The 21926-nt window shown below is 39.4% G+C and overlaps 1 protein-coding gene across 1 annotated transcript in view; it reads left to right on the forward strand.

The window, feature by feature from the left end:
* The first annotated feature begins 5803 nt into the window (after positions 1–5803).
* Positions 5804–21926, forward strand: part of KCNMB2 (potassium calcium-activated channel subfamily M regulatory beta subunit 2) — a 236793-nt gene continuing 220670 nt past the window's right edge. Inside the window, exon 1 of the mRNA XM_047875687.1 lies at positions 5804–6005. The gene's annotated coding sequence lies outside the window, so the exon portion shown is untranslated. The remainder of the gene's footprint in view (positions 6006–21926) is intronic.

The following is a 21926-nucleotide window of genomic DNA, read 5'->3' on the forward strand; positions in this document are numbered from 1 at the left end:
TAAGGAGAAAAAACGCAACATGCAGTGAAACCACTATCATATCCAACCTTGATAAGATACCCTTGCTAAAAGCAACCTCACAAATACATTTCAGTATACAAATGTATTTGTTGACATCCATTTTGCTCATTCTTTGTCTAAGTAAATTATGAAATACTGAAACAGTTAAAACTTTCCTAGAGGTCTAGCATGGAGTAAACACTTAGAAATTCTCCAGTCAACAAAGACGTAATAGATTTATTAGGATTTTCCTATAGTTCTGTACTGCAGGACCTTTTACAATCCATGTTTACACACTAGCTAAAAAGCAAGCATTTTTTTTTGTCAAGGGTTTCTTCCCCCACCCTAAGAATCTAGCAACATAAAGTGAATTAAAATATACAAATGAATATAAACACCAACATACATGTAAATCTTTGTCCTTTGTACCTAATCTCAGAGTCTTCTTCATATAAAGGATTTTTTTGTTTTGTTTTTAAGGAAGAGGTCTTTTTTTAATGTTTATTTATTTTGAGAGAGAGGGAGAGACCGAGCGAGCAACCACAACTGGGGGAGGAACAGAGAGAGAGGGTGAGCGAGAGAATCTCATACAGAGCCTGACGTGGGCCTCAAACTCACAAATTGTGAGGTCATAACCTGAGCTGAAGTCAAGAGTCAGTCAGACACTTAACCAATTGAGCCACCCAAGCACCCCAAAGACAGAGGTCTTTTAATTAACTTACACTGAAAGCAGCAGGTATTTTATCTAATGCTATGTTACGTAGAGAGTACATATTACTGTAGCACATAAGTCGTCGTCGTCGTCATCATCATCATCATCACAGCGACTAGCAATCAGCTTCTCATTGACTGCATAGAGATCCACTGTGCCCTGAGTGCTACAATGCCATATAGAATACGTTTCCGGTAAGCAGGAAGACTGCAGCTACGCCCTGGGAAGTTGGAGAATCCAAATGAAATAAAACTCCAACAATTGTCAATGCTCTATTTTATGTTTTATTTTTAAGCTGATTTATGTCCACTACTCTGACAGGTTTCAGAAGGATGGAGACACGGCCCCAATAAACTGTCTGCCAAATGCAATGGCTCAGCCAAAGAATGATAGCCTCAAAAAGTTGGGTTAAACTAGCTGCTGCCAGTGGTCTTTCATGGGCATCCAAGCAAGGCTCCGGCATCTCTATCTGTGCTTGCTGGTGGGAGGGGGCATGCTAGACAGGAGTTTTCTACTCTTCTGGAAATTCAGATAAATTAATTGATGTGTGTATTATATAATTATCTACCTCCTTTTCCCGTTTCAACTGTAAGCATACAGAATGGTAATTCACTAGAGCCTGCAGAAAGTTCTAACTGCTGACAGGAAGGGGGAGGAGTTTCTGCAAGACCTTCCCTAATGTTTAAGTAGACAGAAACGCAATCAAAGAATCCAAGAAGATGATCCAACTCATTGCCTTACTAGGTGGGTTTGTGCTTCCAGGCCCATAGATCAAAGAGTCCTGTTCAGCTGCTGCCAAGAACATGAAATTATATTCAGTGTCAATTCTGTAATTAGCAGAATTGTGACAATCTATAGTTTACCTTTTAAAAAGGTTTACCCACTGTATCTTAAAAATGGAAAGAGCTGTGATACAAAAAGCAAAAATCCAGGCATGAACATATGCCAGATGAAAAGAAAAAAAAAATACAGCAGGAAACTCTTAGGATTATAATAGTTAAAAAAATTCTCCTAGTGCTCATATTTCTGAATATTTCTAGGAGAAATATCAGGAACTAGGTATAAATTTTCATGTAGTAAAAATTACACTGGATTATGAGTGAGAAGACATACGTACAGGTTATGTGATCTTGGAAAAACATTTCACCTCCCTCACCCTCAGGCGCTCCAAAAGGAAATGGGACTATTAAAATTGGCCCTGCCTCCCGATAACTTTGTTCTGACGATCGAATATGATGTATGGGAATATATATAAATGTGAAGTTTTCAAAACTATCATTTTACTACTAAATTTTTTTAACCTCTAATCGGAAGGAAAATCTTTATGAAAAGTGATGTAGACCAATGAAAGGCACCTTATTGTGTCCTGGAAATCAGACACTGTGCTTTAAATGTCACATTGTCTTCCACTGTTTTAATTTTTTTCTAGGGCTAAAATTTCACATTTATACTGGAGAATGCCTCTTGCATGGATCTAAACTTGGACTTCAGAGTGAGTCAGCTTCAGCATTCACAGGAATATAACAGGAAGGAAGTGGTTTCTAAAGTAACTTTCCTGTTGTTCCTAGAAAAAATAGTCACAACAGAGGAAAAGCAGTTACTCTATTATTCAGAGCATAAATTATATACTCCGAAATATAATTAGCACTTGTATCTGCAACAGATAGCTACACTTTCTGGTTATGTATCTATCAATTTTTTTTTTATTTTAATAGTGATGACTCATAATGAAATTATGCATTCATCGTTCCATTCATTAAACTGTTTAACTTACAGGCTGTGCATGTAAACTGCAAATTCTCTGCATATGTGATCACAACACTCTCACCCAGGCTCCGGTTCTCAACCTAATATTTGTTAACATACACAAATTCTTTCCAGAACAAGTTTTTTTTTTAATGTGCATTCAGAAAGCAGATGCTGTTGAAAATGTTATCAAGTTACAGATGCACAAGTTACTTTTGCTGAATGTGTTTGGCAATATAGCTCTGAAATATCACTTCAGTTCCTGCCTTCTGCTGCCCCAAACTTCATTCTCCAGGGAACCATCCAAAACAGCAATGCTAAGAATTACTAAATTCAATCCTCAGATCAGCTGTTTCTGAAATGGTAGTACATGCTTTTCAACAAATTCAGCGTAAGTTTTTCTCTTGTTGAAAAAGGTGTGAATTCCGAACACTTTATTATCTGAAACTTCATTAAAGGGGGAGAACGATAAAGCAACAGTTATTGGAGTGGGATCCAGAAAACAAGCAGCAAGAAAGAAATTCTGTCTTACATGATTCAACAGGAGAAAGTCTCTTCCACTTACCCCTCTGTCTTCCCCAGCCCCACCTCCTTCTCTTCCTGCCCTTCCTTTACTCCTCTTCTGTCCCACTGTACCCCCTCCTTCCTGGTCGCCCTCTTTCTTCCTGCTCATGTATAACTAGCACTTATTTTAGCATTCAGTTTACAAAGAGCTTCACTCCTCCCTTGTCACGTCTCATGCCATTGTCACTTCAGTCTTACAACAGACATGTTAGCATCCCATTTTACACAAGACCCCAACCAGGCTAACAGAACCGAGGGTCAAAAATCAGGGCTCCTTATTTCAAAGGCTGGGTCCTCTTCTGACACTATGCCACCTCTCAAGAAATTCCTTCCTTCCTCCCTCCCTCATAGATCGCTCTCCCTCTTCTTTCCCTCCATTCAGCTCCCTTTCCACATTCCCTGCTCCTCGTCCATTACCTCCACCAAACTGCCTTCCACCCCACCCCACCCCATACCCATCTGAGGAGTCCTTTCAGTAACCCCCCTCATCTTCAGAGAGATCGAGTGACCTTTGCTCTGACAGGGACAGAGTCTCCCCAAAGCACCACAAACTATCTCTGTCCCAGACCCACCCTCTCCTTTCATCCCAGGAACCAAATCTTGTCTATTTGTCTCATGTAGGAGTATCAGCTATTTCCTGAATTAACCACACGTAGGATTTGGAGGGAAATATCCAACGGAGGGAGTTTTGTGACTCTCTCCCCACCGCTGCAAATCATACATGGTGTGGTTAATGGTGTTTAGATTGTCATATACAGTCATTAAATACTTTCCTACATTTGAAAAAGATATTTGGGATATTCAATTTATAATATTACTCTCTCATCATTTTTAAAGAGTATATCATAAATCCTTTCTCCCTGATATAATCCTTCTTCCATTGCAAATTTTTGGATGATATGCTTGCCTATATAAAAATGGGATTTTCATAAAATCCTGAAGAATTGCCTCCCAACAATTTTATTTTGGAAGTTTTGAGCTCTCCCTTCAAAGGTGTCAGTTACTCCAATTACGAACTATGAAGCTGAGGCACTCTAGATGATAATTTTGTATTCCCAGACTCCTTACAACTGTGAAATTTTAATTACTCTGGTAAGAAATAGTTTCTTGTGTATGATCATGAGGCTGGTGAAAGATGTTGGACATGGAATACAAAAAATATATATATATATTTTTCTCTATTTGAAGAACTGCAAATGTGGAAATGAAAAAATAAAATCTTCTCTGCCCCCCCCAACATTATGGAAACAGTTATTTACTGAAATTCAACTTAGATTTTGGTTTTGCCTCAGAGAAACCACTACAAGGATGCTCAATCAGAATGAAACATGGCTATGGTTTGTGATACAAGGAGATTTCCCCACTAAATCACGCTTTATTCCTGAGAAGAAATTGTGACCAGTCAAGTAATAACTAAAATTCACATACAATCAAGGCATATTCAAACTGACAACCAGGAATTTGAAAAAAAAAAAAAAAAAGGGCAGAAAAAACTAAAAAGTATCTTTTTTTTTTCTTTTTTTTTTTTCTTTTTTTTTTTTCTTTTTTTTTTTCTTTTTTTTTTTATCAGGCATCTAAGCAATTCAGGTATTCGGTTCTTACATATAATCAAATAATGGAAGCTGTGATCATAATAGCATTTCCAGATAACAGAACGACAAGTAATTAAATAATGGTGATTTACAATCACTCCCTTTGTGATTTTGTTTGGTAGTAGTTTTGTGTGTTCATTAATCACTCCTTATTTTCAATTCTATAGACCGACATAGTACATTTCCGTCAGTCCGTATTCCATCTGCCGCCCTTCCTCAGCCCCTCTGCTGGAGCGACCACTCGGTTTCCATAGCAACTACTACATAACTATTGCTCCTGGGATAGCAGGAGGGGAGAAAGAACACTATAAAAAAAGGACAAAATCTGGGTAGTTGAAGCATAACGCATTCTCTGTGTTACTGTGAACTACCAAGAACTTTTTTCTGTTTCCTTATTTGGAAAAGTACTTAGCAACTTTTCCGAGTAGCATTTCCAGCCTCATATCTGACCAATGGTAGGAAATCCTCCTTCCATCTTCCAGGATCATGACTGCCCAATGTGGATCCCCCCCCTTCCCCCCACCTTTCCTTCTTTGCACTTTGACAGGAGTGCACACATGTGATTGCTTCAAACTGTAACACAAAGCTCTGCAAATCCGCATGAAATAATGAATGTGCTCATTGATCCATTCAGTCCATTTGATACATCATTTGAGATTTTGCATATATGCATACCCTGACTCCTACCTCAGTAATAATGAGAGCATTTCCCATGGGGACTGATTCTTTCATCTGACTCCAGAGAACATTTATTTTTGTAACTGGGAAGAGCAGGAGTCCCTTGCTGGGAGTGAGAGAATTGTTTGGGGAATCCTAGAGTGTTTTTATCCCAACTCCACTTTCCATGTAAAAATATCATTTGCACAAGGAATTCTTCCTCCTGCAGTTATAGAGGATCTGGAAATCTGATCCAGTAGGCAGGGTGGTGTCCCTCTCGGTCTCCCAAGGAAGTCTGAGTCCTCTCTCCCTTTTTAATATGAGAATTCGAAAGCAGTGGGAAGTGATGTTGGACCTATCACAGCATTGCTAACAGACAGCCTATTACAGTATTTAATAAAAACAGAAACAGCATGCCTATCATAGGCTAATAAATCCTACCTCCTGCACGCTTTAAAAACAGTATGAAGCAGCTTTAACGGAGCTTCTGATAACTAATTTCAAGCATGGCTGTCTAGCGTGCCTGTCACTATTGTCCTCCCAAACTCTTTCAGACATTTTGAGCAGAGAGTATTAAAGCTATGAGTTAGCAAGGGTTGTGACATTAATGGTCCAGAAAAGCTTTAGGCACGAGAGGCAATGATGATTACCCGTGGCTATTTGGAGGACTGCACTGGATCGCTGTCATTAAAAATTAAGCGTGGCTTTTGAGGAAGATGTGACAACTACCGGAGGTAGGATTTGCATGTAAAACAAAGGAATCTGTTGCTGTTTTGGGCTTTTGTTTGCATTGTGCGGTGCGGGTCGTGAATTGCAGCCAGGTGCGGAGTGAGAGCAGGAAGGGGAGAGAGGGGAGTGGGGAACGGATGGGCTTAGAGCAAAACACAGTGGATAGTATTATATTTTATGGCAGAAATGCCTCGAGGACAAACTGGCTCCAGGCTCGTAGCCTGCTGAGTGTGCATTCCACGTTGATTTTGCCTTGGAGTAGAATGCTTAGAGGTCACGGAAAAAACAGTTTGTTTCTTATCTGTGGTGCCAGCTGGGCTGTTGGTAGGGTTGAGTGAAGACTTTGGTAGGTGGGAGGCATAAAGGTCTAAGAAAAATAAAGAATAGGAAGTGGTCGTTAAAACTGGAAACCTGTTAGATAAATATTTTATTCCCATGGCCAACATGCTTTGATAGCCAGAGTCTAATTTTTAAAAGGGGAAATTGAAAGATTACAACGGATTTCCCTGATAAAGAACTACTTCAGATTTATTATAAAAGAAAATTGGGTACCTTCGTCCATTTTGCATAGGGAAAGGCTGATCCACACTGTTTGTGTTAATGGTTTTTGCTAAAGCAGAGCAAGAGTTTTAGATTAAAAGAAGGGGCTTTTCTCTCTGTTCCTGCTCCTGCTTTTAGACTACTGCCGGGCTGCAGATGGAAATAGTGATTCGTTAGAGGTTATGGACTTGGCGTTTTACCTTTTTCCTTTCTTCTTCTTCTTCTTTTAATGAATAGCATAAAAGCATAATTCTCCTTGAAAGATGAGAGGGCAGTTGGGTTCCAAAGTCCAGCAGATAACGAGTGGATTTGCAGAGGAACTTACACTGCTTTGTACTTTATTATAGGACTGGTATAGATAGCTCAATCAGAAAAGGACTTGTCAGGAAATCATAGGTTGAGATTTTTAAAGCAAAAATATAATGGTCAGAAAATAATGTTTCACCAACTTGATCTCTGGTGCAAGTTTCAGTATTTGTCATTGCATATGACCCTCAACGTGAAGTGGCAGAAACGTAGTGAGTGAATTTCTCAGTGCTCTTGCGTTATTTCCCTGATGGACTTCACAAACTCTGAAATGTAAAGATGCTGCTTTAGATCTTGAAAAAGCCTATGTTCTGATGCATTGATTTGATTATAATGAATAACAGAGATACATAGAATAGTACATTCATAAAAGAATGTGATATTCTTCTAAAACTTTGCTATTGATGCAGTATTAACTAGGAAAAAAGTGAAAGACAATTATAGTATGCTTGTTTTCAGGTAAATATTGGAGTTAAGACTAAGTAGGGCTTTTCTCTTTTCTAATGCAATTGAGTTTGTACATTTGGGAGCTTCTGTGTATATACTGCCATTCACAAAGTTGAAATCATTGCCCTATAGTGTATGACAATACACTATAGCCTAAAGCACATAGCTTGAAGTTGTGTGTCTCTTTTTCCTGACGAATATGATTGAACCAGCCAAACTCTCTTGTCTAGTTATGTGACCAAGAGCATCAGTCCATGAAATGACTATATAGAATTTCTGATGCAGTTGATGATTGTGACATAGTTTTCTGCCTCTATGTGGCCAGTGGAATGTGTGACCTTGACCTTGTAAAGTCCCATTCTCTAGCCAATTGTGCTCCCCAGTCAAGAACCCATACATGAAAAGAGAGCTCGCAATACACAAACAGAAACACACACACACACACACACACACACACACACACACACACACTTTACATACTGCTGTCAGAAGTTTACAACTGAATATTATTTCTATTGTTTGCATTATTTATTTGAAAGAGATTTTCACTGGCTCTGGTCTTAACCAATATCTTCTGAATCTAATCTCAAGTATTTATTTTAGAGGTAATCCATGCCATAAAACTTGTCAATAAGAGAAATTATTTTGCTATCATCATGCTCATAACACTTCACTGATTAACTAAAATATCCTTTCAAAATGTTCGCAGATATATGGGAAAAGTTCCTATATTAAATCTTGATGGTATATGTATCTAGAACTTCAAAAATATAGGGGAGATATGGAATTTATTTTCTTTGTAAGCTGTAGGGAAAGGCAAACCAAGTAATTTAGTCAAAACAACCTACTTTGTGTCACAAATTCATTTCATTACCTCTTTACATCGATAGATATCAGCCAAAGCATTTATACATATTTTCCCCTTTCAGTTTCTGCTACATCTAGCAATGAAAAAACCACCAATTCTCCAGCTGTCCAGGAAAACAAGTCCGAAATCCACCCTGAAGTAAAAAATAGGCAAAGCTTTAGTCAGCCTTGTCTTCTCAGCCCCCATGCATAGCACAACCAATGTATCCGTTACCAAGACACAACTCACCAAGTCCACAATCGCCCTTACTGTGTGTCTCTCTCATATACACATACAGCCATCATTTGACTTTATTGGTTGATACTGGACCAGACATTTCTCAACCTAGCACCGTCTTCTCTTTGATCGTCTCTCTCCTCTCACCAAAACAGAATGACAAATGAACCTTCCAAGAATAGTTTTACTATTATATCCAATTCAAAGACAGACTATAATAATGTATCTACAATATAGTCCTCATTTATATATATATATAAAAATATATAAATAAATATATATATAAATGAGGACTATATTGTGTGTGTGTGTGTGTGTACGAAAAAACTAGAAAAAAGTATACCAAAATGTTAGAAGTTATCTTGGTGTGTATTATTGGTGCATTCTATTCTCTTTATTCATTCGTTTAGAGTTCCTAATTTTTTTTCAAAAAGCAGGTATATTCATAGTCACAAGGAGACATATCATACAGGTTTCTTTATCTCCTTTTATAACCATGTTGCTCATTTTCCCCATTATCATACTTCATGTCATCTACTTTATCTTCACCCCAAATTCTAAAATCGTTTGTCAGTCCAACCAAAACCGAAGAGAAGTGCTATTCCCCTATCAGAGCCCTTTTCTCCTTCAGTTTCTTGGCATGTCATGAAAAACTCAGCATTATCCTTCCCAGTAGACTGACTTCTTAGCTCAGATTTACCAGAAAAAGAGTGTGTGTACGTGTGTGCCCGCGCGCGCGCGCGCGCGCGCGCGCGTGTGTGTGTGTGTGTGTGTGTGTGTGTGTGTGTGTGTGTGTCTGTGTGTTTGATTTTCCCTACTTTACAGGCAGAGAATTTTCCAATCTCTTTTGCTGGCTCCTAATTATCTTCTAAATCTTTAAAGGTTGGAGCGCTCCATGGCTCAACTATACATCTCTTCTTTATCTCTACTTACTCCCGAAATGAGTCCAACCTCATGTCAGGACCTTAGAAACTATCCATACACAGGCACGTCACAGATTCTGATCCCTAACCTGGACTTACATATTCAACTATCTATATAACACTTCCACATACATGCCTTATAGGCACCTCACACTCAACATGTTCAAAATCAAATTCTGAATTTCCACACAAAATGCCATCCTCCCATATTTTTTCCCATGTATGTAAATGGAAACTCCATTTTGCCACTTGCTCAGAAGAAACATTTTGGAATCCTCTTCGAATCTTTTCTTCCCTTCACACGTAGCAGAAAATCCCATTGCTTCTACTTTCAAACTGTACCTGGAATGTAATTATTATCCCCACTGCTACTACTCTGGGCAGGTTACCACCAACTCTCAGATTATTGCAATATGTTCACCATTCTTGGCCTTTTGCTTCTGTCTCCCCAGCTCCTATCTACACATTCCATTCTGTATCCAAGACCCGGTTTGTTTCCACATTGAACTTAAACCATAGTATCTTCTGCTCGAAAGTGTCCAACATCTTCCCATCTGACCACAGATAAAAGGCAGATCCTTACAGTGGTTCACAAGCTACGTGTGATCAGCCCTGGGTTCTTCCCTCACTCCCTCTGCTTCCATCCTCCCTTCAGCACTCTTTAGCCACACTGGCCTCCTGACTTTTCCTCAAACCTGCCACATCCTCTCAAACCTCAGAGCCTATGCCCACTGCCTGGAAAACTTTTTCCCTACACAGCTACATGACTCAGACCCTCACTTTCTTCAGGTTTCTGCCAAATGTCTCTTTATCAGAGAAGACTTTCCTGTAGGTCTTTTAAATCATACCCTCTCACAAGCTTCCTATTCCAAGTCCCAGGTTTTTCTCTGCAGCATACCAGATTATCCCCCAACATATTGTATGTTGAGTTTTTATTGTCCGTCTCTCTCCTGCTAGAATGTAAACTCTAGAACAGTGACTTTGTTGTGTTCCCGGATGTATCTATAGCATCGATTGTCATATGAATGAACAAGCTGCTGAATACAGGAACTGAATGTTTGTCCCCATCAAAATCTATCAGTAGCATTAGGCCCCAGGCATAAGCTTGTCAACCTCAGGGTCAAAGCTGTGTCATAACACCCTGTTGCTTTTTCCAAAGAGAAAGATACTGAACACCTTGAGGAAAGTCAAGGAGATTTATCAAGATGCTTTTCTTTCTTCTCTCTACACAGGAGGGAAAAAAATATCACTGATTCCAATCTATGTCAAAGCAAATAAAAATTCAATTTGCCTGAATTTGATCTTATCTGAAGATGACCTCTTTTTTGAAAAGACATCTTCACAGATCTGTACCTATAACTATGGACATAAACAGGGGTGCCTGGGTAGCTCAGTCGGTTAAGCATCCGACTTCGGCTCAGGTCATGATCTCACGGTGTGTGAGTTCGAGCCCCGTGTCGGGCTCTGTGCTGACAGCTCAGAGCCTGGAGCCTACTTCGGATTCTGTGTCTCCCCACCTCTCAGCCTCTCCCCTGATCATGCTCTGTCTCTCAGTAATAAATAATGTTTAAAAAAAGATTTTAACTATGGACATAAACATTATCTATATTTTCTCTGCCCTCTGTTGGTGATAAGGGAGAAGATGAAAAAACCAGATTAGAAGATACAGGTGGGCTCAATACCCCTTTTTGAGCATACAAGCCCCAGTAGTTTATTTGACACCAGGAATCAACTAACAATAACTAATGCTGGTACTAGTAACTTACATTCATTTATTGCTCTCAAAACAGCATGGTCAACCTCATGGTATCGTTAACAGTGACTTCCCTAGTATTCATAAAGTACATGTCTTGAAATAATTAAAGTATAATGAAATAATGTTATTGTCCAAATTGGGCGGAAATAATAATGCCCAATATTTCTAGAATGTCTGTAGTCTATAGAGGTAGAGTAATGTGAAAAGGGCACAGCATCTAAGACAAGCATAGGCTGTAGGAACAGATAGGCTTGATCTGGATCTAACCTCCTCCACTTCATGGCTATGTGACTACAGGCAGTTTTTAAAAATTGTACTGAGCCTCAGTTACATCACTGGTACCTCTATGGGTTAGAGATTAAACTCGACCATGTAAGTCAGTGCCTCATGAGAGTACTCTGGCGCAGAGGAGACGCTTAAAAAGTAATAGTGTTCTCATTGCTGTTGTCATTTTATCTTCACAGTATGCTTTAATAGTACATATTATCCTTTCCATTGAACAGACAGCAAAACTAAGCTGTAAAGTTAGTCAAATGGCTCAAGGTCAAAGAACTAGTAAGCTATCAAAATTTACTCTTCCTTTAGCCACAGAGACTCTTCATAAACAGAATGTCAGATTAACCTTCTTTAATGTATTTAGTGCCCAAAGACTGCCAGTGATTAGAGGAGGTTTTTTTAAAGGTAGAACCTGAAAAAAAGCTTATTTTCTTTCCTCTGTGAACAATGTGAGTGGCTTCATGTATTCCTTCCCTAAACAAAAAGTAGACTTAAACTCCTGAGAAACAAGTTAAATGAACCCTAATGTGCTCATTAAGAAAACCTTAATCTTTAGACATGCTGCATAATGGAGTGTTGGTTGGAACACCAGCTTCACTGTCCTGAATACCTAGGTTTGAATCCCACTTCTGCCCACTGCCAGTTGTCCAAACCTTGCTGAGTCTCCTTTTCTGCAGCAGAAACATAGGTTGAAATAACATGTCATTCCTGGGGTTGTGAGGATTATATGAGGTAATCTATGCATAGCTGTTAGCCCCATGCACGTGCATAGTACAGATTACCTATATTCACTTCAACTATTATCTTAGATGAAACTGTAAACATTATATGTGTGTGTATACACACACACACACACACACACACACACACACACACAATGACCCTGACCCTGAGAGATTTGGCCTGAAGTATCTCCTTTAAGTCTTATTTCTTGGAATTGCAATGCCTCCGAAGTCATCCCGTAGCTATCATTTGAGAGACACTTGAGCACTAAGGCATCATGTAAAAGCTCAGGGTGTTTGAGCACCTGGCCAGCACCAGAAGCAGAATTTCCTGAAATGTTTGACATTTGCTCATTTCTGATTAGACCCAAAATCAAAGAGGAAATTCTGGACAAATCAAGAAAATATCTGCTTTTCTGAGATACCAAACCCAATTTTACAGATTCATGTTAAAAGAACTTTATCCAAGTGCCTTCCCTCAGCTTTGTCAGGCTCCATTTTCAATATCTCCCTTCTCCACTCTGTCTGTGACTACATGGGCTTTATTGTTGCTAAACTAACCTGATAAACACAACATTGTATAATAGGACTTCAGTGCAAGACGTGCATGAAATTGGCAATTAGCATCATCAATTATTCTAGATTTAACATTACTAATTTCTTAATGCAAAGGAATTCGATTTTTTTAATTGCTTAATAAAAATTAGCACCTCCAATTAAACTATTGGAAGAAAGTCTTGAATACCAATCTACTACATAGGCTAAATTTTTCTTTAATCAGTTTTGAACTTCATCTGACATGAAACAACTTCTCCAATTTCAGATTCTTGAAGGTTGGTTTGTAACACTAATGATCAGATTTGTGTATTTGTGTTTCCTTTAATATTTTGTCATTTCTCAAATTCACCTCTTTAAATGTGACTAGTCCCAACAGTACTCTCTCTCTCCAACAGTGTGGATGTGCCGTTGTCATAAAAATGTCACAGATTTTCAAGCTTTGATTTTTTTGTTTTAACTCTTCACAGGATATTGTTCCCTTTTGCTCCAAGAATACTCTGTGTATGGTTCTGCCACAACCCTTAGCACACTGTGCTGTGATCTTTCGTTCACTAATCTGCCCCCCTCTTCTCCAATTAGATTGTAAGTCCCTAGAGGTTAAGGACTGGGCTATAGTCACTGCACTATTTCCAGGGCCTGGTAGAGTTCTTGGCAGTAATTAATGCTCTATAAGTATTTTTTTTTAAGTTTATTTATCTATTTATTTATTTTAAGAGACAGAGACAGCACAAGTGGGGGAAGGGCAGAGAGAGAGGGAGAGAGAATCCCAAGCAGGCTCCACGCTGCCTCTGCCAGTGCAGATCCCAATGTGGGGCTTGAACCCACAAAGCCAGATCATGACCTGCCCTGAAACCAAGAGTTGGACACTCAACCAACTGAGCCATGCAGGCGCCCTGCCCTGTAAATAATTCTTGAATGAATGAATGAATGAATGAATGAATGATGTCTATAGCATCCAGTTTGACCTAAGATGGGTTAATGACCAAAGGAACAAATAAACAATGCACCTCAGAAAGAGGGCTGCATGGAACTATTTTATAATAAGAAAGCCCTGGACCCACCTGTGCTTGCTAACTTCTCATTCACTTGCCCTCTCAACTCTTCTCTTCATATTCTCCAGCTTATATCAGATGTTTCTTTGACTGTTTCCCCATCCCTCCTCCTCTCTTATGTCTGCCCACAGCCACTACCTTATCTTTCTAAAGAGTATGGTGGAGCCTTTCATTTGAAGCCAACTTCAAGTCTGACAACCTCAGACAGCAAACACCTAAACCCTCTCCTCCTCAAAGCCAGGGTGACAGATGAGCCTGGGTGAGAATTTCAGCTCAGGGGGAGGGAAAAAAATAAATCAGCTGTCAAAATGTCAAGCGTGCTGACTTCCTAGGAAAGAAAGAGAAGATGCTTATGTGACCAGACAGCAGGGCTTTGGTTTACATTTGCCAGAATTTGTACTAAATAGGGAAAATGTCAAATGAATCCCACATGCAGGTTCCTTGTCACTTTGGTGTTTTCCTGAGTGTGAAATTAAAACTCCAGAATATTCTGGATATGGAAGTTCATTTTCAGTTTTCAACAAATCCACTCAATGAGTAAATCAGAACATTTAGGCAAGTAGTAAAATATGGAACTAACTTTTAAAGTATAATTTTTAGCCCAGATAATTAGGCTACAAACTCCTTGAGAGCAGGTACTACATTTTTATAATTCTTAGGTGAATAGAACTGTATGAAATATATAAGATTTTTTTAATAACTTTTTGATTGTCTCCTCTTCACCCTATTCCCTGAGGTAAAGCTGCACTAGAGAAATCAGGTAAATGTCTTATCATTATTTACCAGGCTGCATGACTGGAGATGTAGAGTTCTAGAAACCACACAAATCTTAATTGCACTGAATCCCCTTTGTGCACTGTGGTGCAGACAGGGCTCTTCTGGAAGAGCAAGGAAAAGGGGGCTTGTGAGTTCTGATGTTGCCTGTTTATCCATAGAATCCTATTATTCACAGACATCTGTCATTGGAAATAATTTATAAAACCAATCCACGTAGGATCCTACCAAAGGAGGATTCAATTTGGAATTTTGTCAAAATAAAGCCCTGACTATACTACATGTGTCTGGGGAAATTCCACTGTACATGTGACATAGCTCAGGATATTATAAATAGTGAGTTTGGCTAGACTTTTTAAGTCTTTTTTTAATTATTAATTTTTTCACTGGAAATCTAATAAAGGTCAAGCATTAGACTCCATCACTGTTATCCACAAAAGTAAAATATCTTTCAAAGTGAAATTCTCAGGAAGTTAAAAAAAAAAACAACAGGTCATTCAAATGCAAATCTAGAATCTTTGTTGCTTCACAAAGATGCAGAGGGTCATTCTGGCTACACAGCACCCAGTACTTTATGAGGTAGAGAGAAGAAGCACATGGTAAATATTGCCCATGAGATAATTCTTGAATGTCTTGAGTTTGGCTTTGTACAAGCATTTGAAAATTTCTGACCATATGAAGTATTTGTAGCCTCATCAAACTGAACTGCAGTTTCCTCAGAGGGATTGTATTCTGTAGTAAATCTGGAGCCACTGATTGTCTCTGGATTTGTTTTTTCATTTCCTGGTATATTCCAAATGAAGAAATTCAGAGAGAAAAACAACAACCTGATACCCAGAAGAAAATAATACCTAACTTTAGAGGCAAAACTCTACCAGGATTGATCCAGTTTCTTTCTCTCTGTGGGGATAACCAATGACTGCTTTAACCTCACTTCCTAGTGGTTCTATTTGATCCTGTGTGGTGCTTGGCAACAGTCATGTGGGGCTTCTGTGTAGACAACTCAAGGTAACTATTTGCTTTAAAAACATAAAAATAGAACAGTACAGGACTCGATTCTCTGTTGGAATGAATAAAAAAAATGTTGAGAGAGAGAGAATGTTCATATCCAAAGTAGAAGGAAGGCTTGGATAATAGGTTACCAAATTTGAAAAAAATCTCTTTGGGTATATAAAAGGTAACAATAGCCTTGGTACAAAGAAAACTGGCCAAAGAATGGCTATTACAACCTGCTTCTCAATCTTCTCGGCCTATTTCTCCCCTGACAAGTGGATCTGGTGTCTGCTGAACAGAAACTGAGGAAAACATGGTATAAAAAAAGAAGAGATACGCTCTGTTTTATATGCCTTTACAAAAAGTTGCCTTGCATGTAACTTTGATATCATATGGTGTTTAGTTTATCGAGAAGAAGATTCTTACCCTAGACCAACATACTCAGGCGTCCACATTTAAAAATATATATCTACTCTCCATTCTGCTAGCCTTTAATTGATCAGTCCTCATTTCATGTTGGCATTGACTCAACAACTCATTAATTTATTCAACAAATATTTACTCAATATTCACTATGGACTAGGCACTACGATGGGTATTGGGGTCACAATGTTGAGCCAAATCAGAAATGACCCCATCCCCAACCATGGAGGTTACAGTCCTGAAATGAGAAAGATATTTTTCTAATAGTCACTCAAATAAATGTAAAATTACAAATGTAGTAAGTGCTAAGAGATTGTTTAATTAGAGAGATTAATGTAGTCAAGAATGTCAGGGAAAGCTTCTCTGAAGAAGAAAGGACTAAGATGCTAAATGAGGAAGCAAGGGAGTGAAAACAAGAAAAAGCAAGTGTGAAAACAGCAGGGATTAGAGCAAAAGCTTTCTAAGCAGAGCAAAGAATGTGCAAGGCAGAAGCACGACCCTTTCACTTAGTCAACATTTATCAGGTGCCACGCCTGTGTGCAGGAGAGGGAGGGAATTTCCTGCCCTAATGGAGCTTATGCTCCAGTGAAAGGCAATGAATTTTTAAAAATTAATGAATGAAACAAAAAAGGAAGCCTGTTACAGAGAGTAACTGGGGACTGTGCTCCAAGGAAGGGCCAGTGTGGCTGGAGGCAGGAATCAAGCAGCAGGTGGTTAAGATGAGGCAGAAGAGGCAAAAAAGAGTCTGGCTAGGTAAGCCCTCACAGGCCACGTGGAGAAGTTTGCTCATTAATGTTAAGAGCAGTGGAAAGCCACTCAAAGCATTAAGCAGGAGGCTGAGAAGATATTTGTGCTTTGCAAACATTATCTCGGCCATTGATCTGCTGCAATGTGCTGATCAAAATGGAGATGACCAAGTAGATACAGAGAAGCTAATTTAAAGGCCATTGTAATAATCCAGGTGAGGGTAGTTTAGACCAGGTAGCAGCAAAATGACAGACAAATGGCCAGAAGGATTCATCCATGTTCAAGAAGTCAGATCAGAGTTGGCGATGGGCTAAATCTGAGATGATATGAGTAAAGGAGTAAAGGAGGAGGTGTCAAGGACAATTTTAGATTCCTAATTTGAGTAACCCAATAGATGGGGAGGTTATAGAATCCTGGAACATAACTAGAACTCTCTTGGATCAAAGAACATTCTGAAATTATAGTCTATACTTACTTCCTCCATTTCTTTGCTCCCCATTTTTTTTAAAGCACTGGTGTATGAATTCTGACCACACAGCTTTCCTGTGACTGCCCTCTTTACCCTTTATCATCTAATTTGGCTTTTTCACAGACCTCCTGACCCTCAATTATTCTATAGTATTCTAATATATATTATATATTTATATATATTACATATATATTTATATACATTACATATATATTATATATATGTATAATATATATAAAATCTCTCTCCCTCCCTCCTTAAATAGATAGAGATAGAGATATGAGGGAGGGAGAGAGAGATTGCTTTTTCTCTTAAAATCCTCTTTCCTTGATTTTTTAAAATTTTTTTTAATGTTTATTTATTTTTGAGACAGAGAGAGACAGAGCATGAACGGGGGAGGGTCAGAGAGAGAGGGAGACACAGAATCTGAAACAGGCTCCAGGCTCTGAGCTGTCAGCACAGAGCCCGACGCGGGGCTCGAACTCAAACACCGTGAGATCATGACCTGAGCCAAAGACGCTTAACCGACCAAGCCACCCAAGCGCCCCTCTTTCCTTGATTTTAATTATGTTTTCACTTCCTAGGTCCCCTCTCACTTTATAGCTCTTTCCTAGCTTTCCTCTTTGCTGGATCCTCTTTTTCCTTTTCTTATTTTTTGTTATACTTTTTCAGTAATTGAAAATACTGTCTTTACTTTCATCCCAAACTATCTCTCTGGCTGTGACCCTGCTCCCCAACCCAGGTCCTACATTGCCTGTCGCCTGGTAGACCTTTCCCTGTGATGGCTGTCTACACTTCAAAACTCACTTAGCAGAGCTTAACGCACAGTAAGACCTAATGAATCTACTCTGCCTCATATATCTATTCATTGTGCTACTGATGGTCCAGGTTCTAAAGCCAACTATTCTTTGAATCCTTCTCCAACTATAGACTCAATTGGCCTGAGTCCTATTGATTCTTCCTTCAAAATTCTCTTGTGTATCTTTTTTCCTCCCTATACAAATAAAGCCCCTTTGTTCTCACACCTTGGTTATTATGATAGTTTGGCTAACCAACCTCCTAGCCTTTAGTCTGATTTATTTTTTCAAAGTGCTGTCCTTAAATCACTTCCATAAGAATTACCTGGGGAGCTTTTTAAAAATATCAATTCATGTGGCTACCTGTATTTAATCAGAATATTTCTGGGTAAGGCCTGCAACCTGAACAAACACCCTAAATAGATCTATCATATATAAATTTGGAAATAAAAATGCTCTAATCTCTTCCCACCTTGTTTTCTTCCTCATAGCCTTTCCTAATGAGTAGTTCCAAAGCCTGACCTTGATCATGGAACTTCCCTAATCACAGCTCTTCAGTGGCTCTCACTCAACCAAGCAAATCAAGTCTCCCAGGACAGGACATCACAGTCTTCCAGTTTTTGATGTCCACATAAAACACCGGCCTAATATTTACCTCCCCTCTCTCACCCTGTGATAAAAGTGAATTGTACTATTGTACAATTGTACAATTGTACAATTTACCACCCCTCATGCCTCTGTCCTTTGGCCCACTGCACTTTGAACACCCAGGAAATGTCTCTCTTCCCTTCCATTTCCACCTGTCAGACTTCTACCAACTCCCCAATGACCCTTTCTCTCAACCCTTTCCATTTTCCTTTCTCTCTTTCCATTCCTTGTCCTCCAAGCTAGAAAGGACCTCTCCAGGCTTTGAGGTCTTCCAGCACGTTTTACATTTTGCTACTTACTCATTACACAGTTTTACATCATTTTTCTTTTAATTCTACTTACAAATTTCATGAAGAGAAGAATTACATTTTTTTTTCAACGTTTTTTTTTTTTATTTTATTTTTGGGACAGAGAGAGACAGAGCATGAACGGGGGAGGGGCAGAGAGAGAGGGAGACACAGAATCGGAAACAGGCTCCAGGCTCTGAGCCATCAGCCCAGAGCCTGACGCGGGGCTCGAACTCACGGACCGCGAGATCGTGACCTGGCTGAAGTCGGACGCTTAACCGACTGCGCCACCCAGGCGCCCCAGAGAAGAATTAGATTTTATAAAAAGACACACTTCTGGAATAGGAAGAAAGTTGACCAGGGTTCAAGATCCATCTAGTGCACATACTTGGGAAAAATCATTTAACTTCTCTGAGCTTCGTCTCTGTTAAGTGGGATAGTGTCACTTACATTATAGGACTTGGGTCAGTGTAAGTTGAGGTGTCTTGTAAAAAGCTGAGCCATAGGAAATTGCTTATATTCAATTATTTTCACTTGCAAAAATGGAAATTTCATTGTATCTAGAAGTCCTCCTATGTTTTAGTACACTTCCCTTTAAAATATCATTGTAGGTGTACTTAGGTGGCTCAAGTGATTAAACGTCCTACTTCAGGTCACCATCTCAAGGTTTATGAGTTCAAGCCCTGCATCGGGCTCTGTGCTGACAGCTCAGTGTCTGGAGTCTGTTTTGGATTCTGTGTCTCCCTCTTTCTCTGCTCCTCCCCTGCTTGCTCACTCTCTCCCTTTCTCTCTCTCCCTCAAAAATAAATAAACATTAAACATTTTTTTTAATAAAATAACATTGTGTATCACACTGTGCTTTGCATCCACTTAATACATTAGCCCTTTTGCCCAACATATATGTGTATATTTGTATAATATTATATACATATTATATTTTCATTATATTCATATAATTACAATATTAAAGGAAAAAGAGCCCAAAAGGGCACTGCCCCAACACGGAGTTGGCAAACTCTTAACCTACCTCCAGGCTTACTCTTGCCCATTTCTTTTTCAAACCAGGTGAACAAACAGCAATTTTAAAAATAAGCTAAAGTAAGCTCTTTCCTAATAAGAGAGTGCTGTTAAATAAAGGTCAGCAGGAAAAGTAACAACACTCATTGTCTCTTGTTTATGGTCCTTCTGGGCATCACACAAACTTGCTCAAATTCCTCTCCTGAGCATGACCTTACCTAGAGTTGATTGGACTCACATTATGCTCCCCCTGACTGGGATCTTTTGTCATCAATCAGAATAGCAATGAGATTTTCAAATGCAACTTTTTTTTTTTAATGTTTATTTTTGAGAGAAAGAGAGTGAGCAGGGGAGGGGCAGAGAGAGACACACACACACAGAATCTGAAGCAGGCTCCAGGCTCTGTGCTGGCAACACAGAGCCTGACTTGGGGCTCAAACTCACAAGCCGTGAGATCATGACCTGAGCTGAAGTCAGAAGCTCAACTGACTGAGCCACCCAGGTGCTGCTCAAATGCAACTTCTAAACCAAGTATGCACTTTTGGTGTCTTTAGCTATCTTTCTCTACCCTTGCAAGAGTATGGAGAAACCTCTTGACCAATTAACCCTAAGGGAACTCTGAGCTTGAGAAGGTCAGTGTTATATTGGTTATAAATGAACCAGGAAGATGTTGATGCTTTCACATTCCAACTTAGTGTTAACTCTTCAGATTTATCAGCCCAAGGAAAGATTCTTCGTCTAATGCTCCCTTTGTTAAAAAGTAATTTGTCCCACAAGTCATTATGCTAAAGGATGTTCTCAAGGAGATTATAGATTATCCAGGTACTATATCAGGTTCCAGGGGCTAGGAGGAGACAAATGCCATCAGAAAGGTATGCAGTGCTTTGGGTATCTTCATACAGAAAGATTACAAATCAAAGCTAAGAAAAGGAAAAGCTCCAAGAAGAAGCGTCAGTATTAACTGGGTTCCAATCTACCTCTCTCTCTCTTTTTTCTTTTTAACACTTATATGCCAGTTATGTCCCATTGAGCAAGTTAATTAACATCTCTGTGCCTCAGTTTCCTCCTTCATAAAATGAGGCCTTCATACCTGCCATGCACGGGCAGGTGGCTAGCGTGGTGGAGCAGGAAATAGCCTTTCAAGAAATGGTGCCTGTTGTTATTATTAAGGTGGGGGCCAGGTAATCATGTCAAATGCTACAGAGAATTCAAATAGGCAGGGCTTTGGATTTGTGATTTGCATTTGACTAATTCATTGGTGAGAGGAGAGATCACTTTCCAAAACAAGATTAAGCATCAAAATTAGGTTCAGTATCATTAAAAGACTGAGCAGATGGTGAGGAAACAGGCCATTCTTTAAAAGAATTTTTCCCCAAAAAACAAAGCAAGAGTGAGGGCAGTTGACAAAGAGCCAGTAGGATGTAAGAGTGGTATAGACTCCTTTCTTTTGAGGAGGGCCATGAGGGCCTCTTGATAGCTGGTGAACTAGCATTTTACCTCATTTTGTGCATTACACATGGAATTCACACTCAATTAAGCTGAGTCCCATAACTGTGTGGTGGGCATCCTCATGAAATGGGAGTTTTAAGACAGGGAAACGGAAGCTCAAAGACACTAGATGTCCTGTCCCAAGTCCCACAGCAAGTAATGGCACAGCTAGCCTCTCAGCCAGTGCCTCTGACTCTAGATCCAAGGCCACACTGCCTCACCTAACTACGAATACATCACCTTTCCTTCTGGAGATTGTTTCACCGAGACATGTACATTTCCAGAGAGGATCTGGGGGCAACAACCATGGAGAAGTAGCTGTTCATTTCTCATATGGTTCCTGTTAACAAGACCTTTACATGATAGGCACTTGACATAATATCTTCTGTAGCTTGTGAACCCCTAGCAAGTTCAAGGTATTATGCTAGGCATTTGATATGCGTTTTCTCATTTTCAGCTCAGAACAGACCCCAGAAATGAGTGTTCCTCTTATTTCCATTTTATACTTGAGAAAACTGAGGCAACACGACTTGCAGGTGGCAAAGCTGCGGTTCAAGAGAAAGCCAGACTGACTCCTCAATTTTCAAGCACTGAAGTTGACACCTGCTGGCCATTTGAC

This window comes from Prionailurus viverrinus, chromosome C2 (assembly GCF_022837055.1).
Source record: "Prionailurus viverrinus isolate Anna chromosome C2, UM_Priviv_1.0, whole genome shotgun sequence".
NCBI classification, from domain to species: domain Eukaryota; kingdom Metazoa; phylum Chordata; class Mammalia; order Carnivora; family Felidae; genus Prionailurus; species Prionailurus viverrinus.